Below are 15,424 nucleotides of genomic sequence, written 5' to 3'. Positions count from 1 at the left end.
GCATCATTCTGTAACCTCAGGTTGATAACCCCTAGACCTCCTTTCTCCTTGGGCTTCATGATATTCGGCCAAGGCTACAAGATTTCCACCTTTTGCATTCACATCACTGCCACGCCAGAGACACTGCTTTCTGGCATGATCTATATTCTCAATGAACCCTTTCGGTACTTTGATGGTGCAAAGAGTGTAGGTGACAATAGGAGTAATGGCCGAGTTGATCATTTGCAATCTCCTCGAATAGGACAGCCATGTCGAACAAGCTGAGAGTTTGCGTTCAACTCGGTCCATGATGGGCGTCAAGTCCTCTATCTTTGGCTTGGTGGTACCCATCGGTAGACCCAAATACGTGAAGGGGAAGCTCCCAATCTAACAAACGAGAGTGCTGGCTAGGAGCTGAGTTTTTTCTTGACTTACATTGATAGGGATCAACTGCGACTTTCTGTAGTTGACTTTTAACCCCGAGGAGGTTTCAAAGCTATGTAACAGTGCCTTTAGAAAAAAGAGCTGCCTGACGCCTGCTTGGAGTAGGAGAAGGTTGTCGTCGACATATTGAATTATAGGGAATTCTCCATCCTCATGGGGTAACGGGGCCTTGAGCAGATTAATGCTAGATGCTTTGTTGACAAGCACTTGAAGGAGCTCAGTCGCTAAAACGAACAGCAGGGGGGATAATGGATCCCCTTGACGGACTCCACGTTTGCATTTGAAGAATTTCTCGGGAATTTCATTTAAGAGAACTGCTGATGAACCAGAAGACAGGGTACTGCGGATCCAGGATAGCCAAATGGTGGGAAAACCCATATGCTGTAGCATGAGCAAAATGGTCGAGTGCTCCACCGTGTCAAACGCCTTTTCGAAGTCAAGCTTTAGGATGATGGTCTCTTGGCGTGATTGGTGGCATTGATGTATATATTCAAAACTCCCAGCGAGACAATCTTGAATTGAGCGAGAACGGATGAAACCATATTGGTTTTATGCGTGAGCTTGAGAATTACTGACTAAAACCTGTCTGAACTCGATGCTCCTGAGGAAACACAAGTCACATGCAAATGTTCAGGATCATCAAAATTCAGTCCTGACTACTAGCAAGCTAGCTAGGGAACAAACCAACTAGGCTTAGTTGAGCATCGATGAATATCCTCCGACGTCCGGCTTGAGCAGCTGCGGCACGGATGGAGCGTGGCTCCCCTTCACGTCGGTCCTGGGCGGATGTGTGTGACGAGGCAGAGGCCGCCGACGCTGCCGGGGAGACCACACCCCCGCAGCTCCCCCCGCTTGCGGGAGCGGCTCATGCCGCCCAGGTTCTGCGCACAAGTTCGCTCAACCCCGACGCCGAGCCGTTCTCCACTTCTCCGGGGGAGCGTCTTCATTTCTCTGACTCCGACGAGTCCCTGGGGGACTCCGATGCCTCGTCTCCACCGCCGCCGCCAGGTCGCGGCAAGGATCCTGTTCTTCCCCGTCGTCACCTGCGCAGCAGCCGCCCTCGCGCCCAACCTTCGGGTTTCATGGCGGCGGCGCGGAGGGAGCAACCCCCTCGCCCTGTTCGCGCGGCGCGGAGGGAGGTCCCTCGTCCAGTTCGCGCGGCGCGGGTGAGGTTGAGATCCTTTGTCGGCCACCCGGCGCGCATGAACGCGGAGCCGGACGCTGATGGGTTCCGCACGGTCGAGAGTAGAAGACGGTGGCGTCGTGCGTCTCCGACACACAGGGCACGGCCGGTGCCGGAGCACCTTGTCGGCCTGTGCTTCAACTGCTTGGGGAAGGACCATGTGCGCATCAACTGCACGTTTCCCTCCAGGTGCTTCACGTGCCTCCAGGAGGGCCACCAGGCTCGGGACTGCCCTCGTGCCCAATCTGTCGAGCGCTGGCCGGGGAAGCGTGGGAGGTCGCCGAAACGTGCACGGAGTAGCTGGGAGGCGGCGATCCAGCGACGTCGCCGCGACCCACCCCGCGCCGACCATGGGCCCACGCCTTTGGTGTCCACCGAGCGTGCTGCGTCGGCCACGCCGGAGCCGCCTTCGCCGGAGCTTCCGCCGCAGGGTTCGTCGCACCAGGATACAGCGCCCGCAGCGCAGTCCGCTCACTCTCACGGGCCGCTGGACACGGGCGACAGCTGTGAACCTCGGGCCTCAGGCGACGGCGCCGGGGGGGAGGGGGGGCCTTTGGAGGAGCCGCCTGCGGAACATGCTGTCGTCGTTCCTCCTCTTCGTCATGTACAACAACGGCCGGCGTCGCCAAGAACTCGCGCGCGTGAACCACTCCTGGAGATGGTGGTTATCCCCCGCTCGGCGGCCATGCAGGAGGCCGAGGATGCCCTTGCTTCGCTGGCACTGGTCGCTATGGTGGTGGGCACGTGGCCTCCGGTATCCCTCACCATGGTGCGCGAACACCTGCAGCAGTCCTTCGGCATTGGAGAGGATATGGCGACCGTTCGTCGCTTCTGGCCGGACGATTTCATCGTCCGGTTCAACCGTCGGGAGGACCTGGACCTCGTCCTTGGTACGCCACCACCTTTGTCGGCTTCGTTCACTCTGCGGTGGCGTCCATGGTCGCGCTTGATCAGGGCCACCGCGGGGTCCTTCAGGTATCGTGTCCTGGTGGGCATGAAGGGCATCCCGGCGCATGCAATATCGGAAGAAACGGCTCAGAGGATCCTCGGTTCGTCGTGCGCTCATGTTCAGTTGGCGGACGACGGGGCTGTCGCTGACCCCGATGATGAGCGTGAGCTGTTCGTCGAAACCTGGTGCGCCCATCCTGACCTAGTCCCTGATGAGAAGATCATGGCCGTGCCAGAGAAGGAGGGGGAGCATGACGGCGGTCCACCCCTCTTCCTCCGCCCTGAGGAAATCATTCACGACGAAGCACCGGCCATGAGGTACTTGGTTCGCCTCCGTGTGGTCGAGTATCAGGATTGGCATACTCCTCCACCGTCCGACGACGACGACTACCGGCGGCGCGACAACTCCGACAGCGACAGCGGCGACAGCAATTACAACGGCTATTGGCCGGGGTTTTGCGATCGCGGCGGCGCCGGCGCGCGGCCGCGAACATCGAGGTTCGGCGGCGAACGGGTCCCACGTCTAGGACGTGGGGCCGGGCCGGCCTTCAGGCCACGTGGGGCGGCATGCGTCATCAACGTCGGGCAGGTCGCGTGCCCTGTCAAGTCGCTGGATTTCGCGCCTGGCAGCAGGATTCCCGTGCTGCTGCAGACGCGTGTCAAGGGGAGCATGGGCCGGGAAGTTGACCTCGGTCCATGCGCGAACCGTTCACTCTCTCCTGTCAAGACGAAGGCTCAATACCCAATGTGTGTCGAGGCTCTGCTCTGCTCCACGCCGAAAGCTGCTGTTGTCACGAGGGAGCACTTGGTCCAGGCAATCGACTGTGACCCTAGGGCTAATGGCGGCTCCTTCAGTTACAGCAGAGGCACGCGGGCACGATCGATTCAGGACGATCATGCCAGGTTCATGGGCCGCCCGATGTGCACTAGGGCAGAGGTGGATGGGCCGGCCTTCCTATTCAACCCAAGCTGCACGGCCCAGGAGGTACATCGTTCAAGCTCCTTTATGGAGATAGACTTATACTCGTCTGGCCCAGACACAGGCCCATCTTCGCCAGCACGCCCATTGCCTGTCGACATCGCTACGGCCCCGGCTGCCACTTCCCCCGTCCACGCGATAGACGTTGACGGGATCCTTGATCGTGTGGCCACGGCGGAGCCTCACGCGGCGCAGGTGTCGGTGGACGACTTCATCGCCTCCTTCAAGAAGCCGCTCGAACAGTCGTTGCTAAACACCCCACAGCTGCGCGTCACCAAGGAAGCATGCAGGGACGAAGATCTACTCTGGGTTCCCAGGCGGAGCGCACGACTGGCGGCGAATAGCAGGTACAGGGAGAACAAGCCCGACGCGCAGGCACGGAAGGTGCCCATGAAGAAGCTGGGCTACGAGGTAGACACCGAGCGGCCGGACGAGGCATCGTTCGATGAGCTCCATGAGGCGGCGTTCCAGGTGGCTCTCACGGGAGAGGCTGGAGAAGCGATGCAGGTACTCTTCCCAGGAAGAAGGCAGCAGGTGCTACGGCCTGCGACCGCTGTCTGAACTCTATTGCCTGTTGGAGAAACTGCTCAAGTCTGGTCGCAAGATTCTGCGAATATGTAATGCCTATGTCTGAGTTCCAGTAGTTAGGTTTGTGTTGTGCTGGTTGTATGATATTGGCGACTCGCCGCCATCAGTTACTGGTTTGTACCGTTTTAAACTTTTATCCCTCTTAATGAAAAACGGGTGAAGTCCCGGTCGCGAAAAAAAAAACATGTCTGAAAGTAACTTGGTGAGAATCTTCAGACTGATATTCAAAAGCGAGATAGGCCGAAAATCATTGACTGTCTCCGGGCTCCAAATTTTAGGCACTAGGGTGATGAATGAACTATTGATGCACTCAAGGTTCGCTGTACCATTGTAGAATTCATCACATAGAGCATAAAAATCATTTCTGATAATTGACCAACACCTCTTCATGAACAAGCCGTTAAAGCCGTGAAAGCCCTAGTTTAGTTTGATAATTGACCAACACCTCTTCCAGTACTCATTCTTGTAGCGTAGGAGCATGGCAAGCTGTCTTTTAACCAAGAAACGCAGGTTGCATTCTGGATTGAAAAGAGCTCTTCTATCATCTAGGTTGTCCAGAAAGAGAATCACCTTGCTACAGTTAGCAATGAACAGAGACAAATCTAAAAGGCTTTTGCTCCAGGATTTCAGGACACTTCTCAAGCCTTTGAATTTCATGGGGATGGTTCTAGTAGCCGAGCTGGCAGAGGGAGAGGTGATCCAATGATTGTGAACAGTATCTAGGAAGTATGCGTGATCTGCCCAGAAGTTTTCAAAGCGAAAGATGTTAGAGCAGGGGATGTTGGTTCCTATGGTAATCTTGCAAGGGATATGATCAGAAGTTATTTTTGCCATAGGAATAACTTCTATGCTCGGGTAATCTATTGTCCAACTAACAGATGTGAAGAACCAGTCCAGCTGCTCAAGGAGGGGGTCATGTTGCGCATTGCTCCATGTGAAAGCTCTACCTTTGAGTTGGAGTTCCATTAACCCGAGATGACCAATTGCTTCATTGAAAATCAGGGTGTCTGACATGCAGCCCCCTGGTTTGTTGCGGTTCTGCAGAGAACGGTAGAAGTTGAAATCACCCATGAATATCCAGTTCTCTATATCAGGGATATGATGACTTCTAAACTAGTTAATAAACTCAGTGTGTGCTGGCTCGACACAAGGTCCATAGACCGTAGTTAAGTACCAGGATTCTGAGTTGTGAACCGAGGAAAACAGAACTGTCATACCAAATGCCTGCTTGTCAATGACTTGCCCCACAAAGCAGGAGCTGTTCCAGATTACTAGGAGTCCACCAGAAGCACCCATTGAGGGAATAAAATCAAAATGATCGAATCGTCTAGGTGCAAACTTTGTGATAAATGCCATATCAAAATGCTCTTTTTTCGTTTCCTGCAAACAAACAACCAAACAAGCGCTTTCTTCAATCTTGTTGTCGGATACCGTGAGAAGGGGTACCCCAAGCATGAACCAAAAAACTGCTTAGACCCTAAAAACCAATAAGACAAACGAGGTCTCAGCCAAAAAACTCCGATTCGCCCGAGGCCCCCTCGCCGAGGCCCCTTCGCCCGAGGCCCCCTCGCCGAGGCCTCAGAAGAAGTACCGATTGTCCGATTCGCCCGAGGCCTCCTCGCCAAGGTCTGCGATTCTCCTATTTCACACGAGGCCGGCTCGCCACCAGCCCCGCGACCACCGCTTTGACTAGACTACCCCGGCTGGACATCACATCTAATCAAGGCGCTCAACCACTCCGACAAACCACACGACGGCACAGTGCGGCGAGGTGACAGACCAGCACATCAGCGCCCTGCCACCCACGACGGGACTGTGCAGGGGTTACCGGCTGCTGTGCTGCCTAAACTCCTGCACCAAGGACGAACACGACGTGGGAAGTCAGAACTGGGTTCCTGTGACCTCGGGACCAGCGAACTGACCGAGTTCCGCCTCGCCCGAGACTCCCGGTAGGGCCCCAGGCGAGCTGGCCATGCTCCGCCTCGTCCGAGGCTGGGCTCGTCCCGCAATCTCGTCGCCTCCGCCTCAAAAGTCGCTCTAGCAGACTGTCGCATCCAATCAATGCGCCTAGCTGCACCCACTACGTAAGCCACGATCGGCAGTGCGCCGCGACAGGAGCGACGGGACAACGGTCAAATCGTCTTTTTACCATCCCTTACTGACAATACAGGGTACCATATCCTGTAGACGCACGTTCCGCACTGTTCCGCCTAAATCAACTACGACGATGGCCACCAAGACCCCGCATTGCCGTCTGCAAAGGCCTCGGCACAGCAGGCCTCGGCACAGCGGGTCTCGACCTCAGCACAGCAGGTCTCGGCACAACCGACTACAGCAGCCACCAGGCCTCGGCACTTCACCAAGTCAACAAATGTACAGGAGCGCAGCATGTTGCCGGCCTGGAGACCATACCGACTAGACACCGACGGGAACTCCCACGACGCCGTGCTGCTCCGGGGAGCAGAATACGTCAGCAAATAGTAGCCTTCTCATGTACTTCTGGCTTCCTCCTTGCGGTTATAAAAGGAGGTAGCCGGTACCATTTCGGGGGGAGAGCAACGAACAGAAAGACGAACTCCCCAATAGAACTACACGCTTCCACGCTGCTTGAGAACAACGCCTCAAGCAGCCCGCACCTCGCCCGCCGAGACCTGGGGCTAGCTCCCTCTCTCACCTAGCTTGTAACCCCTACTACGAGCACTCCGGTGCAAGGAATACAAGATCGATCTCTCAGACTGGACGTAGGGCCTCGATTGCCTGAACCAGTATAAATCTTGTGTCTCTTTGCATCACCATCCGGTCCGGGAACACGCAGCACAAATTCACTAGTCGGTTGGTTGAGGACCCCCCGGTCCGAAACGCCGACAGTTGGCGCGCCAGGTAGGGGGCGCTGCGTGTCGTTTTTGTCATCCCAGCAGGACTCGGATGGCTGACCCCATACGACCATTGCGTCTCGGCACCGTAGTTTGGTTCGGGAGCCTGGAGTTCATGTCTCTAGGGCATGAGTACGACATGGTGCTCCTCACTCCTCGAGCCCCACCGTCCGACGATGAAGTCACGCCCCGGCAGCCCAGGCGCAGGCGGCGTCCGGGCGGCCGCTCTCGCCGCGCTCGCCAGGCACGACGCGAGCAAGGCGACCCCGACGCTACGCGAACTCGGGGCGGCACGCCACTCCCCGCCGATATCCTACGACCAGCTGTTGGTACGGGGTCCCTGGCTGGGGACCTGTCTGGCCTGAGCATGGACAAAGGAAAATCGCCGGTGGCTTGCGGCGATGCCCAGTCGTCTAGCCCCGCTCCGCCACTCCCTGAGGAGCCGACCCCGGCGGGGCAGAATCTGGAGACGGCACCGTCCCCATACCCCTTTGGGTTGAGAAATGCCGCCGCCTCTTATGCCTACGCTTACACTGCCGCTCACGAGCACCTCTCGGAACGCCGCCAGCGCTTCACTCTCGACCTGAGCACCCACTCCGACTCCTCGGACGAGGACGAGGCATGGCCCGGGGTGGATTTCTCCGAACTCCACAACCCTGGGGCTTTGCGCCAATTCTTGGCCGCAAGCGACTACTGCCTCGGCTATTCCAATTCCGACGACGAAGGGACTTACGATCCATCTCGTGAGTGCTTCCACGTCGGGCTCGGGATGCCAAGGGCGGGCGAAGAGGACGAGGGGACGGGCAACCATTCCCCGCTCCGGGCAGGGGCGGGCGATGCCACACCTCCGCGACTCGAAGCCCCGGCAGCACGGAACGAGAATCCCGTCCGAGGGGAGCATCGATGCCCAGACCTGGAGCAGCTCCGCGAGCTTCAAGCCAAGGTCGAACAAGACCGACTCCTTCTGCAACAGCTTCGGGACACTCTCGAGCAGGAGCAGCAAGGGCGCGGTGAGGGCGGAGGAGCCCGACGGAGGGCCCGCGACGTCCATCACCGCATCAACAACAACGAGGGGGATGAGCCACCCCCAATCTTTAATCGCGCTAGCCAGAATGTCGCAGCGGCTGCGATGCTGGTCCGAGCAATGCCTGAGCCCTCCACCACCGAGGGGCGACGGGTCCGCGGAGAGCTCCGCGACCTCCTCGAGACCGCTACGGTACAGCAGGCCGAAAGTTCCGCCTCCCGCCGGCGCGGAGGCACTTCGGAGCAACCCACAGCGCAACCTCGCCGGGGCCAGGATGCCTCGGTCCGTCCCGAGGCTGCTCACGCACCAACGGACAACAGGGCCCTCTCGGTGCGCGATCGACCTGGAGACCAGCGCGAGGCACGAGGCGACCACGAAGTAGTTGGCAGGCGACGGCGTCACGACGACGGAGCCGCCCGGGGCTACCACCCACACCGAGGCGGTCGCTACGACAGTGAAGAGGACCGCAGTCCTTCTCCCGAGCGACTTGGAGGTTGCCTTCACATGTCTCAGAAAGAAGGACATCAAGCTTAACCCCGAGAAGTGTGTCTTCGGGGTTCCCCGAGGCATGCTCTTGGGATTCATAGTCTCAGAACGTGGAATCGAGGCCAACCCGGAGAAGGTCTCGGCCGTGACCAACATGGGCCCGATCCGAGACCTCAAAGGGGTGCAGAGGGTCATGGGATGCCTTGCGGCCCTAAGCCGCTTCATCTCGCGCCTCGGCGAAAAAGGCCTGCCCCTGTACCGCCTCTTAAGAAAATCCGAGCACTTTTCTTGGACCACCGAGGCCGAGGAAGCCCTCGCCAGGCTCAAAGCACTGCTCACCAACCCCCCCGTCCTGGTTCCGCCCACCGAGGGCGAGCACCTCTTACTCTACGTCACCGCGACGACCCAAGTGGTCAGCGCGGCCGTAGTAGTCGAGAGGCAGGAGAAGGGACATGCTCTACCCGTCCAACGACCTGTCTACTTCATCAGCGAAGTGCTCTCCGAGACTAAAACGCGTTACCCCCCACATCCAGAAGCTGGTTTACACCGTAGTCTTGGCTCGACGCAAGCTGCGTCACTACTTCGAGTCCCACCCGGTGACTGTGGTGTCGTCTTTTCCTCTAGGAGAGATAATCCAAAACCGGGAGGCCTCGGGTAGAATAGCCAAGTGGGCTGTCGAACTCATGGGGGAAACCTTGTCCTTCGCGCCTCGGAAAGCGATCAAATCACAGGTCCTGTCCGACTTTGTAGCCGAGTGGACCGACACACAGCTGCCACCCGTTCAGATCCAATTAGAATGCTGGACCATGTACTTCGACGGGTCTCTGATGAAGACTGGGGCTAGCGCGGGCCTGCTCCTGGTCTCGCCCCTCGGAGTACACATGTGCTACATGATCCGGCTTCACTTCGCCTGCTCCAATAATGTGGCCGAATACGAGGCCCTCGTCAACGTCCTGCAAATCGCCATCGAACTTGGAGTACGACATCTCGACGTACGGGGTGATTCGCAGCTCGTCGTCGATCAGGTGATGAAAGAGTCGAGCTACCATGACCCCAAAATGAAGGCGTACTGCGCGATAGTACGTCGCCTAGAGAACAAGTTCGACGGTCTCGAACTCAACCACGTTGCGCGAAAGTTCAACGAAGCCGCAGACGAACTGGCAAAGATGGCGTCGGCACGGACCCCGGTCCCACCGAACGTCTTCGCCAGAGACCTCCACAAGCCATCCGTCGACTGCGCCTCGGCGACGGAAGAGGGCCCATCGGCCGAGCCCACCGCAGGGCCCGAGGCCCCCTCTGCCACCGAGACCCCGCCAGCCAAGCCCGAGGCCATGGCGATTGATGCAGAGCCTCCCAAGGCCGACCAAGGAATGGACTGGCGAGTCCCTTTCCTTGATCGCCTCGTTCGAGGAAAGCTTCCTGCGGACAGAACTGAGGCCCGACGGCTTGCGCGACGAGGCAAGACTTACGTCCTCTGCAACGGCGAGTTGTATAGGCGTAGCCCATCTGGTATTCTCCAACGATGCATCACCACCGAGGCCGGCCAATCCCTACTTTGGGACTTACACGCGGGAGTCTACGGGCACCACGCGGCGCCTCGGGCGCTCGTGGGTAACGCCTTCCGCCAAGGTTTCTATTGGCCAACAGCAGTGGCCGACGCCACGAAGCTAGTACGCTCCTGCGAGGGATGCCAGTACTACGCTCGACAGACGCACCTCCCGGCCCAAGCCCTCCAAACCATCCCCATCACATGGCCATTCGCCGTGTGGGGGCTGGACATGGTTGGGCCTCTGCAGAAGGCACCCGGGGGCTATACCCATCTGCTGGTAGCCGTCGACAAATTCTCCAAATGGATCGAGGCTCGTCCGATCACTCAGATCAAGTCCGAGCAAGCGGTGCTGTTCTTTACGGATATCATCCACAGGTTCGGAATCCCAAATACCATCATCACCGACAATGGGACGCAATTCACCGGCCACAGGTTCCTGACATTCTGCGACGACCGCCACATCCGTGTGGCCTGGTCGGCCGTAGGACATCCCAGGACAAACGGCCAAGTAGAACGTGCGAACGGCATGATCCTACAAGGTCTCAAACCTAGGATACACAACCGGTTGAAGAAATTCGGCAAGAAATGGCTTGCCGAACTCCCATCGGTCATTTGGAGCCTGAGGAATACACCGAGCCGAGCCACGGGATTTACACCGTTCTTCCTGGTCTATGGGGCCGAGGCCATCCTCCCCACTGACCTGGAATACGGTTCCCCAAGACTACAGGCCTACAACGAGCAAAGCAACCGCACTGCCCGCGAAGACGCCCTCGACCAACTGGAGGAAGCCTGAGACGTCGCGCTGCTACACTCGGCCAGGTACCAGCAAGCCCTACGACGCTACCAAGCCCGGTGCGTCCAAAGCCGAGACCTGAAGGTGGGCGACCTGGTGCTGAGACTAAGGTAGAGCAACAAGGGCCGCCACAAGTTGACCCCACCCTGGGAAGGGCCATACATCGTCGCTCAAGTGCTGAAGCCCGGGACCTACAAGTTAGCCAACGAGAAGGGCGAAATCTTCACCAACGCTTGGAACATAGAACAGCTACGTCGTTTCTACCCTTAAATTTCCAAACGTTGTTTACATTGTTTCTCGAAATACAATAAAGAAGCGTTCTTAGTTGTTATAATCTTTCGAGGAACCCCCTTATAAACAAGTCGATTGTATAGAACCCAAGGACCGTACGATCGTCTCAAAGGTGAAAAGGCCGGCCGAGCCGTGAGAACGGTCTACGCCTCCGGGCTACGGCGGCTCCCTCACCACCTTTTCACCCAAAGGACAGCGTAGGCTCCAAGGAAGTTCTGTACAGAGAGCTTGTCTATCAATAGGGGCTCGACGTCACAATAGCGATATAAGGGAGACTCGGCTCTGCCTCTGCAAAGCCGAGCCTCCCTCGGGGGCTATAAAGGGGGAACCCCCTAAGTCCCGAACACCGTTTGTTAATGGTCTTTCAAAAAAATTTCTACGCCAAACTCTCTCGCGCTCCGGCGGGACCTTCACAGGAAACCCAAAGACCAAAAGCTTGTCTCGAGGCCAAAGGGCCGGTCGAGTCGTGAGAATGGCCTACGCCTCTGGGCTACGGCAGCTCCCTCACCACCCTTCGCCAAAGGACGGCTTAGGTTCCGAGGAATTCCTTTGCGGGTTCCCAAGATTGAGACAGAGGGAACAGGCTCGGAAGTAGAACAGAAAACGGTTAAAAGACGCACATACGCAAATACTTTAAAGGCCTCGACGGCCACAAAAACGTCACGGTATGGCAACTAACTCAATCCGGTTACATAGCCCCTTTTGGCCCAGGTCAAAGCTCAAGGGTCGGCGGCCGGCGCGGGAGGGACCACCTCTTCTTCAAATAGACCGGCCAGCGCTGTGCCAGGTGCCTCAGCCGCCTCCAACAGCTTCACGACCTCCGCATCAGCCTCCTCGTCATCTTCTGGCAACACGTAGCCGTCGCTGACAGCCTCGAGGTTGATGGCGTAGTGCGAGGAGACGACGGCCAGGGCGCGCTTGACGCCCATGTGCAACGCCCCCCGGAGCCTCTCGTGGATGCGGCCGCTCAACGCAATCAGGCGGCTCCCAAGGGAGCTGCCTGATTGGACTCCCTCGACGTCAAGGGCCTCGCAAGCGGTACGGACAGCGATGCGCAGCACCTCGTGCTCCTGGACCTCAACATCCAGCACCGCTTGCGCTGCGACGGAGGCCTCTGCCGCCTGGGAGGCCTCTTTCTCCAGATCTACGTCGCGACGAGGGGTCAGGAGTCAAACGCGAACCAGAGCAAATGGAACGAGGAACATGGTTCAGTGGAACTTACCCTCGGCCTTGCTCTTCCAGGCTGAGACCTCGACCCGAGAGGCCTCGGCCGCCTTGGTAGCCTCTGCCAAGGCGACTTTCATCGCCTGATGCTCGCTCTGCTCCGCACCCAGCTGCCCGGCTGTGACCTTGGCAGAGGCCGTCGCTTCTTGGGCCCGAGACCTAAAGGAGTCTCGCTCCTCCTCCAGTTCCTTGATCTTCGCCACCAGAGGGGCGGACTGCTCCTTAGCCGTGGCCAACTCGGCCTGAGTGTCAGCACAACGAAGGCGGAGGTCCTCCACTTCCGCACTCCACGCCGACAAAAGCCCCTGGGCATCGGCAAGCAGGCCCTTCTGCCGCCGGAGCTGGTCCCAGATATCCCTCTCATTTCGCAGGAACACCGATTTCCCAAGGGATCGGGTCTCGAGCTCCTAAGGAGGCAAAACAAAAAACGCACGTCAAACACTGCGAGGGGGCTCGGAGAGAAAACAACGCGGCACGAGAGAGGAAAGTACTTACCTGTGTGACACCGGGCAAGTCCCGCCCCATAATAGTCATCGCTGTCTGCAGCGACCGCACTGCCAGTTGGCGGTACTGCTCGAGGGTGTCCCAATGCCCCCCCTCTGCGGTATCTTCAAGGGCGAACACGGGCTCCCCCTCGGGGTCAGCCCGGTTCCGCCAGAAAACACGTGGGAAGTTCCACCCACGGGGCTCGGGCCGTAGCCAGACAAGGGCCGAACTCCCCTCGGCGGGATCTGGGACTGGCTGCTCCACGGTACTAGCCGCCTCGACGTCCGCCGCCTCCTTCCCATGGGAGGAATCATCAGACGAGACTGCCTGAACCAGGGGCGGCGCCAAAACTTGCTCCGTCTCCATCTCCATCGCCTCGGCCTCGACGGACCCGGGGGCTCTGGCCTCCGCCGTCTCTACCTCGTTGGCCCCGGCGTCCACCGCCCTGACTTCGGAGGCCTTGGGGGCTCCGGCCTCACCCTCAATGGCCTCGGCGATGGTGGACGCCCCAGCCTCCTTCGCCCCAAGACCCACGACATCGCGGGGCGCGGGCTCCTCCTCTTCCACTCGCTCCGCGGCCGCCTCGGCACCCTTTTCCTGGGCAGCCGCCTCCTCTGAAACGGCCCCGCCCGACGCCACGCCACGCTGCACGCCAGCCTGCACCTCCGCTGCCTGATGGGCGGAAGAGCTAACGTTCACCTTGAGCGCCTTACGGGGCGCCAAGGCAGGATCTTCCACCAGATGCTTCTGGCTGGGAGCAAAGACACTCCCAAGGTCAGCATGCGACCAAGGGGCAAACAAGAAGTGCTACGGACTCCACCAGAAAAAGACGCTTACCGCGAACGGGGATGCAGCCGCTTCGACACCGCCAGCCTCCTCTGCAACGGCGGCGGTGGTGGCAGCGGCACGGCCTCTATGTCCACCAGCGCCAGCTGGCCTCTGCCGGACCCCGGCACCTCCTCGACCCTTCGCGGAGACAATGGGGTCGCCCCCACCGTCGCTCGCTCCACCTCCACCATCGAGCCCATCGGGCTGACGGCACGCTCCTCCGACACCCGCGCCTCGGGCGTGTCGGCCTCGGCCCCGGGACGGGCCGCCACCGGCCCCGAGACACCTCCTCCTAGGGGCGTCAGGCTCCTTGCCGGCGCCCCGGGCACCATCTCCCTAATGTCGGGGAGGTTTTCCAGACAAGCCGTCTCCACCTCACGCCCGCCGCCGTCGCCCGAAGAATCCGACACAGACGGCGAGGGAGACGGCTCCAACGGGAGACCGTCGAGCCTCTGACGCCGGCGACGGGCATCCAGCTTTTCGCGCGCAAGGAGCTTCTTCGTGCGCTTCGCCTCCTTGGCATCTTTCTTCTTCTTCTGCTCCTCGGCGCGCGCCCGGTTCACGCCTCACCGCCGGGCGTCCTCGGGAACGGGCGACGGGGAGTTTCGCACGTCTCTTATCCCCTGTGGGAACGACGAAGTAAGACAACAGACAAAAAAGGCGAAAAACAAGAAGGCCGCGAAAGCCTCGGCAACATCCAACTTACCAGTGAAATGTGCCCCCGCGACGGGCGCATCGGGAACGGCGCCAAATCGTCAATCTTCGGCTTTCCGTCTACCGCCTCTCTCACCCGATGCAGGATCTCGTCGTCGGTAAGGGAGAAGGCGGACATCTTGATACCGGCGATCGGATCGCTTGGGGTCATTTCGAACAGCCGCCGCCGCCGGGCCATCAGCGGCAACACCCTCCGGCGGTGAAAAGCCGCCACGACCACGGCCGCCGAAAGGCCGCGGTCACGCAGCTTCCCCAAGGCCCTCAAGAGCGGTTCCAGCCTAGGCTGATCGACCTTGATGACGCCGTATCCCCATTTCTCTGGCTGACTCTCTACAACCCGCCCGGTATAAGGGGGAAGTCCTCCGTCGTCGTTGCAGAGGTAGAACCAGCTGTCATACCAACGACGGTTGGACGATGACAGCTGGGCCGGGATGTAGAGGGACTGCCGGTCTTGGCGCACGTGAAGAGTGCAGCCGCCGGCCCTCGTCACCTTCCGAGCCCCCCTCGTTCCCCCCGGCTTGGTGGTGAACGTCGCTCGAAACAAGTGGAGCCACAACTCCCAGTGGGAGCGATCCCCAAGTACCCCTCGCAGACGGCGACGAAGATGGCCGCCAGCGCGATGGAGTTGGGGCTGAAATTGTGAAGCTCCACGCCATAGTAATGCGGGAGCGCCCGCATGAACTGATCCACCGGTGACCCGAAGCCTCGCTCGTGGAAGACGACGAAGCTCACCACGTAGCCGTCACGCGGCCTCGGCTCCGACTCGTTCCCCGGAGCGATCCACTCCGGCTCGTCAGGGTCGGTGATCGGGCGAAGAAGACCGGCCTCCACGAGCGACTGCAGCTTCTCCTCGGTGACGTCAGACCGCTCCCAGGGATCCGTCGGGAGGATGACGGGACCACCAGCCATTGCGCGGCGGAGGACGCTGCTACGGCGGTAATCTCTCTCCCTCTTTCTTTCAGTCTCTCTCTCGCCCTTCTCCTCCCCGCTCTATGCTCTCAACAACGGCACGGAGGCAGCAGTACCGTTGCTCAT

The sequence above is a fragment of the Miscanthus floridulus genome, chromosome 6 (genome assembly GCF_019320115.1).
Source record: "Miscanthus floridulus cultivar M001 chromosome 6, ASM1932011v1, whole genome shotgun sequence".
NCBI classification, from domain to species: Eukaryota; Viridiplantae; Streptophyta; class Magnoliopsida; order Poales; family Poaceae; genus Miscanthus; species Miscanthus floridulus.
This window is presented reverse-complemented; position numbering follows the sequence as displayed.